Genomic DNA, 18,128 nt, shown 5'->3' on the forward strand with positions numbered 1-18,128 from the left:
ACTCCACACAGAAAGGCCCTCGCCGGCCACTGGGCTCAAACCCAGGACCTTCTTGCTGTGAGGCGACAGTGCTAACCACTACACCACCGTGCCGCCTGGATGATGGCATATTACACACAATTTTATGAACCTAATACACTGCAACCCTGCTATAACAAACTCCTTGGGGATGTCCAAATTATACCGAAAAGTTTGTAATGCTGAAATGGACCCATTTGTCACACCAAACACTCACTCACTCTTGCGTAAAACAAGACCAACTGTGTTTTTTATATTTACGTTTAATTCACTTAGATATTTATGAAGTAAAGGAAATATTTCATGCTTAAGTAAAAGAAATAAGTCACACTTGCCATTGTTTGCTTTCCGCATCTTCTTTCTTTTCAGCTTATGTTGATTGCAGCTATGAACGAAGTTTCTGAGCTCTTTTTCTTTAGCTTTAAAACTTGAAATTGAATTTCTTTGGGCTACCATATTCTTTAGACAAATTGCTTGCTTTCTTACCACACTTTAGATGGTCCAGGATATGAAGTTTGTCTGACTGTGCTATGTCTGCGTGCAGCAGCATGCCTCAAACACTACTCGTGTACATGCATGCAGCCACCATTAGGGCTAATTGCCATGCACCTGTTCCAGATTTGAGCGCAATCACAGTGCGCTGCATAGAAGGACCCTCACTACACACGGACTTTACAAAGCATACATGCTGTACACTGTCTCACGTTACCCAGCTTTTTGTAGCACTGTGTTGATTATTTTGGTTTCTGACTGTTTGGTATGCTGTATTTTGCCCTTTGCCTTTGATATCCTGTCTAAACGGGAATCTGCCAGCGTCCACGTATTCAGTCCAGATCGTGTCAGCTCCGGTGCTGTGTAAACATTCAGAATACGCGGATACGCTGTGCTGAGCTCTAGCTGGCGTCTCATTGGACAACGTCACTGTGACATCCACCTTCCTGATTCGCTGGCGTTGGTCATGTGACGCGACTGCTGAAAAACGGCGCGGACTTCCGCCTTGTATCACCTTTCATTAAAGAGTATAAAAGTATGAAAATACTGCAAATACTGATGCAAATACTGCCCATTGTGTAGTTATGATTGTCTTTAGGCTTGCCATCCTTCCACTTGCAAGTGATATATGCGCTGGGATCACACACACAGCGGCTCAGTCCCGAATCACAGCTTGTTCACTTCACTCGCGTGCTCTGTGAGCTGCGCAAGGCACCCTCCAGAGGGCACTCGCTGTTCAGGGCGGAATGATTTGGAGCGCAGGATGCCTGCGGAGCCGAGCGTATCCGTGTATTGGTATTGCTGTGTGCACGCAAATCGTGTATTGCTGTTGCTGTGTGCACACTAATCGTTTTAAAAACGTTAATCTGATGATCCGCTGATACGGTCTAATGTAAACATGGGCTTAGATTGATGAGTAGCCAGGACAGCAAACGTTTATAGAGTAAAGATTCAAGTAAAAACTGCATTTAGCTTGGAAAATGGTTCTTTTAAGGTTTTTTTTTTTTTTAAAGTCAATGATTGCCATTCTCGATAATTGTTAGTGATTGACACCAAAGTGCAGCCAGTTAAGCTTTTGTTTTATGGCGTTAACACGTATTGTTAGCTTGATTGAGTACTTGATTACTTATTGTTTGTCTCTGGTGGGAAGAGGAGCACATGGCTCAGTAAATTTTTTTGGTTTTTTAAATTAAAAAAATTTTTTTTTTTGGGGGGGGGAAGACTCCGACTCATTGTCATTAAAGGTGGGGGATATGAACTTTAGTTTGTTATGTGAAAGTTTGTAGTAAATGTTTATTGCATTGTTGCAATGCATGCAATATTTCAAAGCAGACAGCAATATAATCCCAATATGCTACTTTTGTCTACGTAGTGCAGCTCTGATTTCCAATACACACATTTCATTTGAATGTCCTGATGTGGATGAAAATGCAGGCCAGGTGGCAGCTTTGATGGCATGTGGCCCACAGTAAAGCTGGGCATACACTGTGGGATTTTTTCAATCGCGGTATTCAGCTGCTGCTCACACTATACGAGTGAATCGCAGGGGTAAACAGCACGCAGCTTACAATTCCTGTTCTCACACTATACGATCCAATGCTCGGATGCGATCTGACTGCTCACACTGTACTTCCATACACGACTCGTCGGATTCTTGTATCCGGAACTGCAACGTGAAAAAGAAGAAGAGGAGGAGGAAACCGGAAGTCTCTGTTTTCTCTTCCTTATCTGTGTTCGCGCATGTGTAGTGTTACAGGTTGAGGTAAATTGGCTCGTGACACTGCTTCAACAGTGCGATAGCCTCACGATGGGCGACCAGGATTTCAAACAGGTTTGATTTTCATCCGATCAATCGGGAGGAGGTCGTGAGGTGTTAATCGCTTGTCGTTACCCCATGTATACTACACAATCCGAGACGCACGATTGAGCCAAAACTCGGCCCGATCTCCAAAATAGTCGCACAAGTGAAAATCGTGTTAAAATCGGGCCAAAAATCGCACAGTGTATGCCCAGCTTAAGGGAACAGGTTTGGTTGGAGGGCTGGTCAGGATGTCTAAATTTGTGTGCGTATGTTCTTTTAGTGTGAGATGAAGCTACTTCACCAAAAGGTGGATTTTTTTTTTTTTAATATTCCTTTTTACTCTTTGCAAGGGATGCAAAAAATCATGGCAGGCACTACACTGTTCTCACTCATGAAATATGTTCACCACGTGAAGATAAACTTCATATCTTTGCACCACCATGTAATATCCTCAATATATTTTTAGATTTTATAAATAATCATGCATTTGTACATGTGTGTGTTTTAGATGTCTTTTTAATCAACAGCAGTCTGGCATGTTGAATAGCTCTTGTTCATGTGTGTTGTGCCTTTTTCTGTTAACTAACTTTTCATTTTTGTCAAGCAGGTTGTTTGATTTTTTTTTAAATTTATTATTATTATTATTATTATAGAAGTGAATTACTAACTTGGATGCATATTGATCCATAGAATTAAAGCAAAGTTACTCACTTGTGGTATGAAACACTGAAGAGTTTCTTGAAAATAAATTCCTTATTTCATTTCAGTTCTCTCATTTCATTTATTTGCTTTATTTCATTTCTCTGAAGATGTGTTTCAGTGTATATTGCATAGCTGATGCATAAACCATTGGCTAAGATAGCACTCTTTGAATGTTACTTTTTGACATTTTTAGTCATGATAGACGGCACATTTTTATAACGGGTATAGAGAGCTGTCAGACAAATTGATGATGATTGAAATGGCTTTATTCTGTCATGGTACCTGAAATACAAAGACTGAGGGATGTTGAGAGGCAGACACTGCATTGATTGGTGTGGAAACTGCACTCGTCAGTTTGTAGGCTCGAATGGAATGTTTGAGAAATGATACACTTGGTTCCCTGACATTACAAGGCATGTAATGTAACAGTCTTTTTAAATGTTTTGCTTATTTTCATCAAGCCTGCGTATGTCCCTTCCAGAGCAAATAACGCAACAGTTATATAATACACTAGCAGTGTGGGAAATAAGGAATTTTAAGAAGACTGTCACAGAAGAGACAAGTCTGAAATGTTGTCTCTGTCCAAATTTCAGCCTGTCTGAACGACGGGCCAAAGGCCCGGAACGATGTGGCCAGTGAAGCTGAAGGGCTTTGGCTGCAGAGATGGCTTCTCAGCTATTTCCAGACACATTTTTGTGATCTTCAAAGGCCAAATTACACTAGATACTAGTTGTTAATTACACGACAAATTGAAATATAATTTACAAGATGATGTCAGAAGATTCAAGAAAAACATGCTTAAAGTTTTATACCCAAGAAAACAGCAGTACACACAGGTCAATTTCATGTCTAGAAAAAAAGTATGGAGGGGCGCAAGGATGTTTCAGTTGGTTACAACTTGCTGGTGCTCATATATAGGTACTATAATAACACTCATGAAACCTCAAGTCAACAACGACTATTTTTTTTAATACTATGTTTCTAATAAGTCTATAAGAAATTTAGTAATTAACAGTCCAACTGATTCTTACATAGAGTTAAAATTTTAAGTATGAGATTCCAAGTAACTTTAAAGGGGAACAGAGGGCAATATATAGAGTAAATATAACAATAAAACACACATTGACGAACCTTATTCAAGACTTACAAAAGATTTTTTGTTCTAAGGTTGGAAAGTTATAGTGTTTTGAAAGTAGCTCGAGCAAACTATTTCCGCAGTTTGAACAGCCCGCCATGATATTAATTTTACCCAATCAGAATGCACGTTCATTTTCTCTGCGTGACACTCATGACGTATGTATGTGCCCAGTTGTGTTGGCTCATTGAGGTTGGGAATAGCACGTGTGAATCGGAAAGTAGGATGAATTGTAAGTGATCGGCTACACAATGCCACAGTGTGTTGCTTTCGGGTGTAATAACAGGACCGATGGAAAGCATAACGATCCTCCAGACGTGTCTTTTCACTCGTTTCCGCTGAAAAACACCAAGCGAGTTCGAGCTTTCTTCTCTTCTTTCGTCATCACCGGAGTCGAGAGTACCTCTCCTAGGTTCAAACTGGTACCCTTCTAAGCCATAGCCTGCTTGCAGTGTGTCTTGCGGGATCTCTTCGTATGATTCGACAGAGCTGTCGCTTTCAGTTGATGCGCCCGACGCCATAATTACACGCTTCTCTCCTAGTGCAGTGGGTAGGGCTGACGTCACGGTCTTTTAAAAATGGCGACTCTTGTGCGGTTTAGCGTACCGACTATTATATTTACAATTACCAAGATATTTCGTTGTTTTCTAGTATATAAATTTGATAGAATACTTAAGAATACGTTACTTTGTCACATCAGCAACTGTATATATTGCTCTTTCTTCCCCTTTAACAAAATGACTTAAAATGACTCAAAACGAGACATGGGAATATCATTTGTCGCCACAGGATTGCTCATTGGGGATAGATTAGGGATAAAATTAGCTCATGTTTAAAGTCATTAAAATTCTGTAAAGCTGCTGTGTGACAATGTCTATTGTTAAAAGCGCTATAAAAATAAACTTGACATTTAGACTAAAATCTGCTGGACTAGAACTTAGAAAATAGAAGAAGATAAAATCTCTTAAAAATATAAATCTACATCCTACAAAGCATGACTATGACTGTCATTCTTATTATGACCTGAAAAAAAAATGCACATAATAATAACATAACCATTGATTGGCAGTTTGGTACTTAACATAATACTGTACTGGAAAGTTTCATGTAAACTGAACTCTTAATCAACTGGCTGGATCAATCAGATACCATCAACCCTAAAACACTAGTTCACATGCATTGTGCAATAAAAACAGCAGTGAATACTAAGTGTTTTATTATTGTCTTATTTAGTGTGCCACTCAGGGAGAGGGAGGTGCCTGTAAATTTTGGTGGTGCTAGGACCTTCCATGGCCGAGTTATGAAATTTTAAATCCCCACGCGTGCAAATGGCTGGAGCAAGGGCTCGTGCTAAAGTGTTCTGCGAGCCACGCTTGCTGCTGACATCGGATCGGGCCATGCATGGGCTCATTTGAAAGGTCTTGGGGTGAGGGATGTGCCTGTAAAGTTTAGCGGGGCTGGGACTTTGGGTGGCTGAGTTATGAAATTTTAAAAGTTGGCTCGAGCCAGGGTTTGTATTAAAGTTTGTCGGAGGCTCCAGGGCGAATAGCGGGCCGAGCCGTGGTCATATCTAGCCGTGCCTGGGCTGGTTCTAAAGGGCTTGGGGGAATGGGAGGTGCCTATAAATTTTGATAGGGCTAGGTCCTTCGATGGCAGAGTTATGAATTTTTAAATTCCTGCGCGAGAGCAGCTAGAGTAAGGACTCATGCTAAAGCTTTCCGCGAGCCGCGCTTACTGCTGATTTTGGATCGGTCCGTGCCTGGGCTCGTTCGAAGGGGCTCATGGAGAGGGACGTGCCTGTAAGTTTTAGCAGGACTAGGACCATTGGTGGCCAAGTTATACATTTTTAAATTCAGGTCCGTGGAGGCCCCCGTTTCACAGGCCGTGTTACGACATAATGTATTCACCCTGTGTAACATTTGGAAGAAAATTAGAAGTAGATTAGAACCATATCCTTATGATTTTTCATGGGCTATCCGGTTTGATGTTTTTGAAATACAGATGGACACATTCAAATTTTTTTTATCGGCCATTCGGGCCAATGCTTTTGAAACGTAGATTGACAAATGTGAAAATTACCGGTAAATGTCCGCCAGTCCAGCCTTGTTTTCCACACTGCATTAGCAAATGTTTCATTGCCAGGTCATGGATAGATTTACATTTCAGAACATTTTGAGTGCTCTGAAGTTGATGTCCTCCAGTGCTTACCACATCTCAGGTGAAAAAGCTGGGGATTTCCCAAAGTTGTCTTTCTTAAGGATTGTATTTAAGTGCATAGCAGAATTTCTTGAGTGTCTGTGTGTCAAACTAAGAGACTCGGACTCAAATCACACTGAAGCTGCACGCTGACTGACTGAGTGACTCACGACTCAATTTGCTCTTGACTGATTTGTGATTCAGCTTAAACTCCATAAATGTCAATCAGGATACACCAATGAACAAAAGCTGATCGATTAGAAAGCACCAGCCTTAAAGGAACAGTCCACCATACTTCCATAATGAAATATGCTCTTATCTGAATTGAGACGAGCTGCTCCGTACCTCTCCGAGCTTTGCGCGACCTCCCAGTCAGTCAGACGCAGTCAAACGCGCTGTCACTCCTGTTAACAATGTAGCTAGGCTCAGTATGGCCAATGGTATTTTTTGGGGCTGTAGTTAGATGCGACCAAACTCTTCCGCGTTTTTCCTGTTTACATAGGTTTATATGACCAGTGATATGAAACAAGTTCAGTTACACAAATTGAAACGTAGCGATTTTCTATGCTGTGGAAAGTCCGCACTATAATGACAGGCATACTAACACCTTCTGCGCGCTTCGGCAGCGCATTGATATCTGAGCTCCGTATCAATGTGCTGTTGAAGCGTGCAGAAGGTGTTAGTACGCCTGTCATTATAGTGCGGACTTTCCATAGCATAGAAAATCGCCACGTTTCAATTTGTGTAACTGAACTTGTTTCATATCACTGGTCATATAAACCTATGTAAACAGGAAAAACGCGGAAGAGTTTGGTCGCATCTAACTACAGCCCCAAAAAATACCATTGGCCATACTGAGCCTAGCTACATTGCTAACAGGAGTGACAGCGCGTCTGACTGCGTCTGACTGACTGGGAGGTCGCGCAAAGCTCGGAGAGGTACGGAGCAGCTCGTCTCAATTCAGATAAGAGCATATTTCATTATGGAAGTACGGTGGACTGTTCCTTTAATGCAGTAATGTAATAAAATCTTTCTCTTACTACATCGGTCTGCTGTCCATGGAAAACTCTAAAGATGTTCTAATATGCAAATATACAACTGTAACGTTAGACACTGTGAAATTGGTATGTTTTAGATGACACCTTAAACAGTGAGTGAGAGTTAGTTTTAATACCACTATAATGTTGTTTTATTGGTTGTCCTGTTGTCATTTATTAAGCACTCTGATACAATATTCAAATATAATTGTGGTCTTCTGAATATAAGCCAGAAATGGCCATGCTTCAGTGCTTACTCTCATAAAGTTACGTCATTACCTGATTAATTGTGCAGTGGCTCTGTTTATGTATATCTGTGTTTTTCATGGCCACTTCATTACCATGAATACCACTAAATAAAATATTTGAGTGAATCAGATTTGCTCCACATTGTTTCTAATACCTGTGATTTATGAAAGTTTGGTGGGGACAAATATTTCATCCTGAGAACATGAATTTATTACTTGTGTGGTTTTGATAGCACACTCCCTGTAGGAAGAGGTACAGCAGTTTGATGGTGAAACCTCAATATGTTGTACAGAACTTCAAGGAGAACTGAAGTCATTTTTAAACTTGCTTTATTTCTTAATTAACGTGTTATTCAATTATGCTTTTGGTTTGAGTAACCTTATATCGTGGCTCGTATTGGCAACTAATTGCAATTAAATATTATACTTATCGGCCGATTCGGTTTTTAGCCATGTTGAATTTGGTTTGTTTGGTTCACAGCAGGCGTCGCTTATCCACGCGATCTTCACGAGACTTCAAAGCGCGAAGTGTCAGCCAGGTGTCAGTGCCGCCATTTTGAAAACTGTTTTCCAAACGAAATATTGCACAAAAATGAATTTAAATGATGATTACTGCCTACTTTTTTTCAAACTTTCCTGATTGCTATCAAAACAAACACAATTTCCGGCTTGATTACATCAGCATTCGAAAGAGGGCGCATGCGTCTTTTGACAAAGTTAGCAGATGTTGGTCACTTTGATTTCCACTGTACGTTTTACTTCCGTCCTACGATGTCTCGCACAGGTCTCAACGAATCTCGCCATTGCTTTGACATATGGACTGATATATTCCATAGCATATTTCAAACATTCTTAACTTGCTATAGCAGTGACAAAATAGCTCTAAAAAATGCATTCCTATATTTAATAAAATGAGAAATAGAATTTTGATGATAAATTTGCCTTCAGTTCTCCTTTAAGATCGGATGGATGGTGCACAAAATGTATTTAAATTGGCGACCCATATTAATCACGTAAATGTCAGGCACTAATCTTTTAGGATCTTTGTGGGTATTTTTTTTTTTCCCTCAGCCTGAGTAATGTCATTGTGAAGAACTTCATTATAAAAAAAAAAGATAATATAATATGGCAGCATATGTTTTCCTCACACCTGAGTATTCCAGTCACTTTGGTTTTAAAGAATGGCTTCATATCATTCATGTTACACAGAATGCTAATTTTGTCTGATCACGTGTCTCCAATGCAAGGGCCCATTAGAACAGAAGGCTAATTTTCAAGTGATTACTTCGCAGTGGGTCATGAAATCAAAGCGGTATAAATAGGGTGAAATGCTAGCACAGAGGTTGATTAAAATGGCCATTGTGATTCTACCTCTGTGATAATTATTTCCTCATTGTCTTGGGTGTAGATACAATTCATAAGGAAAATTTCAAGCATTTTAATTAGCATTCTGCCGATGTCAAAGCCATTCAAAGAATTTCTCTGTTGGATTTAGTCCAGTTATCTCATGCGTGCATCCATTTCTTTCCATGTAATCACAGCGTGTTTTGACTTTTCTCAACTTCACAATACCAGTATGTCGATATATTCTGAAACAAAATAAGGAACCTCAACCTCCTTAAAGAAGGTAAGCTCATTTGGAAAGGGAAGTTTACACATGGAAATATGAGGTGGATGTGATGTCCACTGTGGTGTTTGCAGTCTACGCAGAGCAAGTATTCTGTGTGAGATTTGTGAGCTACTTTACAACACAGAACAAGGCCTGTCTTAGAAGCATCCAAAGCAAGAAATGGTGCCTTTCAGTGAGAGGAGGAAAAAAAAAAAAGCCACTTCAAATGATAGTAGAGCAGGGGGATTACTGGCCTTCTAACAGGGTTTTGGCTTCAACATTAAGGTTAAACCCCATTTCTATTACAGAGCTCTCTGGTGATGTGGCCCCCTCTGGCCCTGCATGTTTGCAGGTTCACTGGCTCCGTAGTAGGTCATTCCACAAGGCCTCTGATCACTCAGGGGTGACCAGGGAGCCGAAGTGCACACAGCGCTAAAATCGATACAGCCGTCTCCCGTTAAAAAGCTACTCAGACACACGAAGCCCTCTGTCCTTTAACCTGATTTTTAGGCTTAAGGTCTTGATTGGCACCCTAAAGCTAGAGCTCACTGACCCACAGCTGTCATATTAGTGCTGTTAATGTTAGAGATTGATACCGAGCAAATAAAGGAACCATGTCCATAGATGATTTTTTTTATGAACTGTCCAGTCTCTAGTGGATTGGGGAGAAATGCTTCTTTCCCAGATCCCATATTCTTTTTTTCCTGGCCACTGATACAAGACACATCATGCTTGTGTCTGTTTGTAAAGCTGATGCATAACGTTTTTGGACTCTTCAGCTAGTGTGTTTTCAGTGAGGCCTCAACACTGGGTGAGAGAGAGGGTTTTTTTTTGGGGGGGGGGTTTGTTGGAACCTCTGAGTCATCTGCGTAACTGAAACTGAAAATACATCCCTCCTTCTGTCTTTCCCCTTTCACCACTGTGTTGCTGGATTTTTGTTTGGAGTTGTTCAGGAGGCTGGGTGGAGCACGTTGGTGCTGGCAGCTGCCACAGCTCCCTGGTCTGAGTCACGTCATAACTGATCTTTCGAGAAAATGTGGTAGCTGTATAAAAAGCCTAAATCTGTACAAGATGTGCATTTTACAGCTGCACTTGTGGTAAAGTTTTGCATTTACTGCATTCCTCAGCTTTCTCAGAATAGAAACAGATTGTAAGTAAAAGGCCTTAGAGATTAGATTACTGAAAAATTAAAGTGAAAAAGGAGAAACCCCTAAATGCATTTTTCTTTTAAATTTTGCAATTATTATGCCAGTGTGTTATTTGGGTCTCTTCAGTTTGCATTGTGGTGATGATGGCACAACAAAAAAGAGACTTCAGAGCCTGGATTCTGGCTCTTGAAAACTGAAAATGATTTTCTCAGTGCATGTCATTTGACACAAATTGTCTCTCACTGAATGATTTCTATAGCAGTCAGACATGTTAATCGCAGTAAATACAATTTTGAAATCAAAGAATGATTGATGATTGCCTCTGCTTTCCCTGGAGCTGCAAAATACTTCTTCCATAAGAATCCCCACTCTTGTCTCTCAAGTTGCCTTCTCCACTGTAAAATGTAATTAAGCAGAACAAGGTCCGAAGGGGCTATTTTTTTTCCCACTCAATCAGCAGCCAAATTACCAAATTTGAAATTAGTAAATCCCAGATGCCTGGCTTTCCTAGTCATTATTAAAGGAGTAGACAGAGAGGCAGACACACAGTGGGTGAGTGTGAATGAGGGTGATTTTTATTTACTTGTGTTTTTTTTTTTTTAAATATCAACACCTTGTCTAGAGTCAGGTCTCTATAGTACCTCCACATTTTTCACATATAGAATAGAATGCCTTTATTGTCACTGCATAATGTACAACGAAATTTAGAGCATCTCCTGAGTGGTACATACAGAAAGACAACAATAGAATCACAAGAGATTCACACGTACTGTGTATATATAATATGTATGCATTGCATACAAGATTAAACACACAATATATGAACTATAAAGAGGAAGTATTAAGGGAGAAATGTAGGTTACACACCCCCAGATATGCGCCGATACCTGCACACAGACATATCCGTAGAATGAATAACAGGAGTAAATAGCAGGGTACTGATGGAGTATATTGCACAGTTATTTTATGTATGATAGGGTACTGATGATAATTCAATATATTGCACAGTTATTTTATGTATGGTAGGGGAATGATAATTCAATTTATTTTTTTCGCGGTCCGGTTTCCATCAAATCCTGCGCTCCGATTGGCTGGCGAGCAGGTCTGTATCCTACGATACGGACCCCAGTTATGGACCTCTGGCGACTCGCTCATTCACAACAACAACAAACATAGTAGTATTTTTTGTCAACATTTATCTTTTTTTTTTAAATAATATTTATTTATAAGATTATCAAAAATCTTATAAATTTTTGCCAGCATTTCTCAGGAGAATAGCATTAATTTTACAGCATGGATAGCGATAACAACAGTCTTCACAGCGAAAGCAAGTTTTACTACCCTGAGGAAGAAGAAATAAAAGAAAACATTTAAGGAGAAAGCTAAAAACCTCTAACTTGCTAACACCAAGCAAAAACATGGCTGAATCCTGAATGATTCAATTTTGTATAAATAGGGGGCTACATAGGCGGCAAAATGTATTTTTATTTTTTATTTTTCCCTGCCATGGAAGTGCACTTGTATACCGAGGAGAAAGCAATTTGCATTTCAGCCGTGAACGAGGATTCAAAATGGCAGCTCGGCTTGGTTTTCCCTTTCGGGCGCTCTCGTTTTCTGTTAGAATTTGGTAAAGAAAAAAATAAATGTTATTTACCAGCTTAAGGTCGGTCCGTATGGTGAAATACTGTGACCTCGGCCTTGAATACTGACCAGCTGGAAGGTCTGTATCTTGAAATACCGTGACTGAGATCTTGAAAGTACTGACCGAGGCCCTCTGGGCCGATACGGTACGATACCATACGGACCGACCTTAAGCTGGTAAATAATATATTTATTTTTTTCTTTACCAAATTCTAACAGAAAACGAGAGCGCCTGAAAGGGAAAACCGAGCCGAGCCACCATTTTGAATCCTCATTCACGGCTGTAATGCAAATTGCTTTCTTCTCGGCATACAAGTGCACTTCCATGGCAGGAAAAAACTACATTTTGCCGCCTATGTAGTCCCCTATTTATACAAATAGGAGTCATTCAGGATTCAGCCATGTTTTTGCTCGGCGTTTTTGCTCGACCAAAGTTATACAGTATTATGACCTTTATATTGCATAAATAAAGACATTTGGTGAAACTTTGAAGAAGAGATTGTACTGGTTTAAAGTTTTTACTTAACGTAATATTATGTATTAGGATAACATGGTCCAAAATGGGTCTCATTAACTAATGAGATCAAACTGTTAGCAAGTTAGAGGTTTTTAGCTTTCTCCTGAAATGTTTTCTTTTATTTTGTCTTCCTCAGGGTTGTAAAACTCGCTTTCACTGTGAACACTGTCGTTATCGCTATCGATGATCTAAAATTAATGCTATTTTGAATCCTCGTTCACGGCTGTAATGCAAATTGCTTTCTCCTCGGTATACAAGTGCACTTCCATGGCAGGAAAAAAACTGCATTTTGCCGCCTATGTAGTCCCCTCTTTATACAAATAGGAGTCATTCAGGATTCAGCCATGTTTTTGCTCGGCGTTAGCAAATTACAGGTTTTAGCTTTCTCCTAAAATGTTTTCTTTTATTTCTTCTTCCTCAGGGTAGTAAAACTCCCTTTCGCTGTGAACACTGTTGTTATCGCTATCCATGCTGTAAAATTAATGCTGTTCTCCTGAGAAATGCTGGCAAAAATGTATAAGATTTTTGATAATCTTATAAATAAATCTTATAAAAAAAGATAAATGTTGACAAAAAAAAATGGTACTATGTTTGTTGTTGTTGTGAATGAGCGAGTCACCAGAGGTCCGTAACAGAGGTCCGTAACTGGGGTCCATACCGTAGGATACAGACCCGCTCGCCAGCCAATCAGAGCGCAGGATTTGGACCGTGAAAAAAATAAATATATATTGCACAGTTATTTTATGTATGGCACATTGTTAGGTCGCTAGGTAGTGGAGTTGTACTAGCAGCAGTGCATGTTATGAGAGAGAGTTCAGTGCTTTGATGGCAGAGGGGTAGATGCTTTTCTGGAGTCTGGCAGTGTGGGCCTTGATGGACCTGTACCGCCTTCCAGAGAGCATCAAGGTGAAGAGATAGTGACCAGGATGAGATGAGTCCTTGATGATGTTTGTCACCCAGCGCAGGCACCAGGATCTGTAAATGTCCTCTAGTGAAGGCAGCGGAGTTGTTGATTCTCTGTGCTGATTTGATGACTCTCTGTAGAGCCTTCTTGTCAGCCTGAGAGCAGCTGGCATACCACACCAAGATGCCATAGGTGAGTACGATTTCCACAGAGCTGCGATAGAAAGACACCAGCAGCTGCCTGGGCAGGTTGACTTTGCATATTGACCTCAGGAAATAGAGCTGCTTCTGTGCCTTCTTCACTAGGGAGATGGTACTGACAGCCCATGTGAGATCTTGGTGAGTGTGTGTACCCAGGAATTTGAAGTTGGCTACACTCTCCACTCTATCTCCTCTGATGTATAAAGGGGTGGGTTCCTCTTTCTGTCTCCTGAAGCAAATGACCAGCTCCTTTGTTTTGGAGGTGTTGAGTGCCAGGTTGTTAGTGGAGCACCATTCAACTAGTCTGACAACTTCTTCCCTGTAGGCAGACTCATCCCCATTATGTGTTGGTCTGACCACAGTGGTGTCATCTGCAAACTTGATTGTACTGGTACTATGGGTTGGTATGCAGTCATAAGTCTAAAGGGAGTAAAGAAGAGGGTTCAGCACACAGCCTTGTGGAGCTCCGATGCTCAGTGTCAGAGTGGGGGAGTGATGGGTTCCCATCCTGACAGTCTGCGGAAGGTTTGTTAAAAAGCCCGTGATCCATCTGCATGTGTGCTGGCTGATGCCCAGGTGTAATGATTTGGTCACCAGTCTGCTAGGGGATGGTGTTGAATGCGGAGCTGAAGTTCACAAACAGCATCCTCATGTATGTCCCCTGATGTTCCAGGTGAGTCAGTGCCATGTGGAGAACAGTGTTGATGGCATCTTCAGTTGACCTGTTGGCTCTGTAAGCAAACTGGTGTTGATCCAGGGTGGGTGAAAGTGAAGATTTTATGTGCCTTAGGACCAGCTTTTCAAAGCACTTCATCACGGTGGGGGTAAGAGCCACAGGTCTGAAATCATTCAGGCTACCGATCATGGTCTTCTTCGGGACCGGCATAATGGTGGCAGACTTGCGGCATTTAGGGACAGTGCATTGGAACAGCGAGAGATTAAAAATGTTGCTGAACACCTCTGCCAGCTGATCCACGCAGACTTTGAGTGCCTGCCCTGAAATTCTGTCTGGGCTGGTGGCCTTCCTAGGGTTGACATTGTGGAGCACTCTCCTGACATCCTCTGTGCTTAGTTAGTGCCATGCTGTCAGCAGTTGTTGGTGGTATTGTCCCGATTTCTGCCTCTCCCACTGCATCCACTTCAAAGCGAGCGAAGAAGTGGTTCAGTTCCTCTGCTAGTGAGTTGCTGCTGCTAGTGATGGGATCTTTACTGCCTTTGTAGTTTGTGAGGTGGTGGATGCCTTCCCATGCATGCCGGGAGTCGCCATCATTAAAATGGCCTTCAATCTTCTGCCTGAAGGATGCCTTTGCAGCTTTGATTGCTCTCTTCAGGCTGGACCTGGCGGCACTATAGAGTTCACCATTTCCTGACCTGAAGGCCGCGTTGCGGTCCCTCAGCAGGGGCTTAATCTCCCTGGTCATCCATGATTTGTTGTTTGGAAAGCATCTGATGCACTTATCAACAGTGACATTATCTACACAATACTGTATGTAGGACAGGACTGTAGATGTATAGTCCTCTATGTCTTCTTGTACAAATAAGTCCCAGTGAGTGTGCTCAAAACATCCCTGGAGTTGAATGGAAGCTCCTTCTGGCCAGGTTTTGATGATTTTCACAGAAGGCTTTATTCTGCTGATGAGGGGTCTGTATGCAGGTGTAAGAAAGAGTGATAGGTGGTCAGACTGTCCCAAGTGGGGGAGGGTGGAGACCTTGTATCCCTCTTTAATGTTACTGTCAACATGGTCCAATGTATTCCGACTTCTGGTGGCACATGTCACGGGAGTACTGTTTTTCAGATTTGCTTCGTTTATGTCTCCTGCTATTATAAAAATCCTGTCGGGTGAGCAATCTGTAGTTTGTTGATAGTTGTTAGCAAGGTGCCTAGTGCTAGCTTGATACTAGCACTTGGTGGAATGTATACAGCTACAACAATGATGACTGTGAACTCCTGTGGCAGATAAAAGGGTCGGCTTGCTTACTTAATTACTTAGTTCGCGCGCACTTGGACACCACGAATTAGTTTCCCCCATTCTTCACGGTCATCCATGATGGTTTTCAATTCCTCAGTGAACAGTCCAGAGTCTTTCCGTAGCTGGCCCACATATGTGAGTGCTGGTCTTTCCCTCTTTCTTGCTCCTTGCTTTGGCTCCCAAAGAAGCACTTGACTTACTATTTCCTCATTCCTCCTCCTCCTTCACACGTGCCCTATGAACTTCAACTGCCTTTCCTGTAGTACAGCTGTTATGTTGCTAAGTTTACCATACAGCTCTTTGTTGGTTTTGTGGTCCTTCCAAGTAATACCAAGTACTGCTCTCAGCATGCGTGTATATGTTCCACTTAGTCTGTTGTTCATGGCATCGGTAAGTGTCCAGCTCTCTGCACCATATAGCAGCACACTCTCAACTGTTGCTCTAAAGAACTGTATCTTCAACGACCTATGTAAGTTCGATTTCCATAGCTTGTCCAACTTGTTCAGTGCCTTCCAAGCCAGCCCGATTCTGATTTCCATGTCCTTCTTACTTGATGCTATCCCTGATTCAAGGTATTTTAAGTTGTTAACCTGCTTCAGTTTCGGCAGTGGCTCGACTTTGCTTGGAGCTGGTCTAGAATGGAGAAATAAGGCGACTCTTTCCCTCCACTAGTCTGGGTGCTCACCTTGGGCAAGTGTCAGTACGACCTAAGCCTCCCAGAACAAGGGATACGGTTATAAACACGGTGTTGGCAGCAGGACGTCGTCTGTTACGCTGGCATACACCAACAGATCGGTTGTATGGTAGTGGCAACACGATGGCTATATGGCATCAAGCACTTCACAATAGATGAATACTACGGTTGCTAGTAGGAATTGCGACCACTAGTACTGAAACCATACTAGCAATAGTATGGGAGCAACTGAAAGATCTCATGACTAGAAAAGGGTCGGCACTTTGCTGTTATGTACTCTTAAGTCTGGCGAACAGTGTCTGTCTATGATGGTTACCTTTGCGCACCACATATTATTAGAGTAAATACACAGGCCCCCTCCGCTACTCTTACCGGAGTCCTCGTTCCGGTCAGCTCGGTGAACCGTGCGATCCGGTAGCGCAATAGCTTCGTTAGGGATTCCCGTATGAAGCCAGGTCTCAGTTATTATCATTATCGAACAGTCCCGCACGGATTTCTGTGCTGCAACAGTCAACTCCAGTTCTTCTATTTTGTCACTAAGTGATCTGGCATTGGTAATGTAGATGCTGGGAAGCGCAGGCTTGTGGGGAGCCTTCTTTAGCCTGATACATATTCCAGCTCCCGCGTTTGCTTTCTCTCTCTTCGCCGCCTGTGTCTGCAGCCTGATATGATAATCCACGGAGACCCCGCTGGGCGTATGATCTCCTTTGGGATATTTACATGTTGGTAGATCCTGATGAAATCCAACTCTCCGTACACAGTCCCAATCTTTAATAGGTCCTCTCGCTTATATGTAAAGTTTGCGAGTGTTCTATTTATGCCGATCAACAGGTAGGCTGACAAAACAAACAAAAACGATTGCACCATTCAGGAGAGCAAAGCTACTGCGTACATGCGCGCTGCCATCTTAAATTGTTACATCTATAAATTTATTTGAAGGGATAAATTTACATGATTGTCACAGAATATAAAAAATGTAGTATGACAAAACAATTAAGAAATATGGCCTGTTATAATGACAGTACTTCATTGTCTAGTTCCAGTTGGGAGTAAAGTAAGGTACAACATTTTGCAGGTTTTCTGAAATGACGTACACTGAAAGTGAAGACATGCTGTCATGGTGTTCTGTAAGCATTTTGCATGACATTTGTTCTGCTTAAACAGTTTGAGCGACTTTACTTTGATCATAGACATGGGAAAATGCAAAATGTGTATATTTTAGCACCTTTAAACAGTAAGGTTCGGGTTTTTGGATTGACTTTATGCAAATGTAATAAACCACTTCATAGTTTATTTCTGAGAGCCGGTCAAGACAAACAGATACGTTTTTTGTGTGGTAGTGTGATGTAGAGGTGTGTGTGAAAATGCATTAATTCCAATCCCACCCACTCCCAGAGGAATTCCTGATTTCTGAAGGAATCCTGCAGTTATTTTTGTTCATTCTTCAAATAGGTTTTCCTAATAAACTTATTTGGTTCTATTTCCCAAAATGTTACTTGATAGGCCAATACTAAATAAACAAATATAAACATAAAGTAATTTACAACCTCACCGAGACAAAAAGTTACTGTAGGTAACTCACAGTTCACACACGCCAGGCCCAGTGCATGCGCTTGAGTGTCCAGAACGCTTCCATTTGGCCTTCCTTTGTCCTGCAAGCTTCATATCTGATGTCTCACTTCAGCCTCCATGAGAACTGCACACTCTCATGACCTGCTGGGGTCTTGCATTACCCCAGTCCCAATCCCCACCTCCAGTGTGAGCCGAGAACTATTTTAAACGCCACTACTCAGTAAAGGTAGAGTTGGAAGGTCAG

At 41.5% G+C, this 18,128-nt stretch overlaps 1 protein-coding gene across 2 annotated transcripts in view; it reads left to right on the forward strand.

Moving 5' to 3' along the window:
• mdfic (MyoD family inhibitor domain containing) overlaps positions 1-18,128 on the forward strand; it is a 56,867-nt gene that overhangs the window by 14,765 nt on the left and 23,974 nt on the right. The gene's annotated exons all lie outside the window — the stretch shown is intronic.

Source organism: Neoarius graeffei, chromosome 21, assembly GCF_027579695.1.
Source record: "Neoarius graeffei isolate fNeoGra1 chromosome 21, fNeoGra1.pri, whole genome shotgun sequence".
NCBI classification, from domain to species: Eukaryota; Metazoa; Chordata; class Actinopteri; order Siluriformes; family Ariidae; genus Neoarius; species Neoarius graeffei.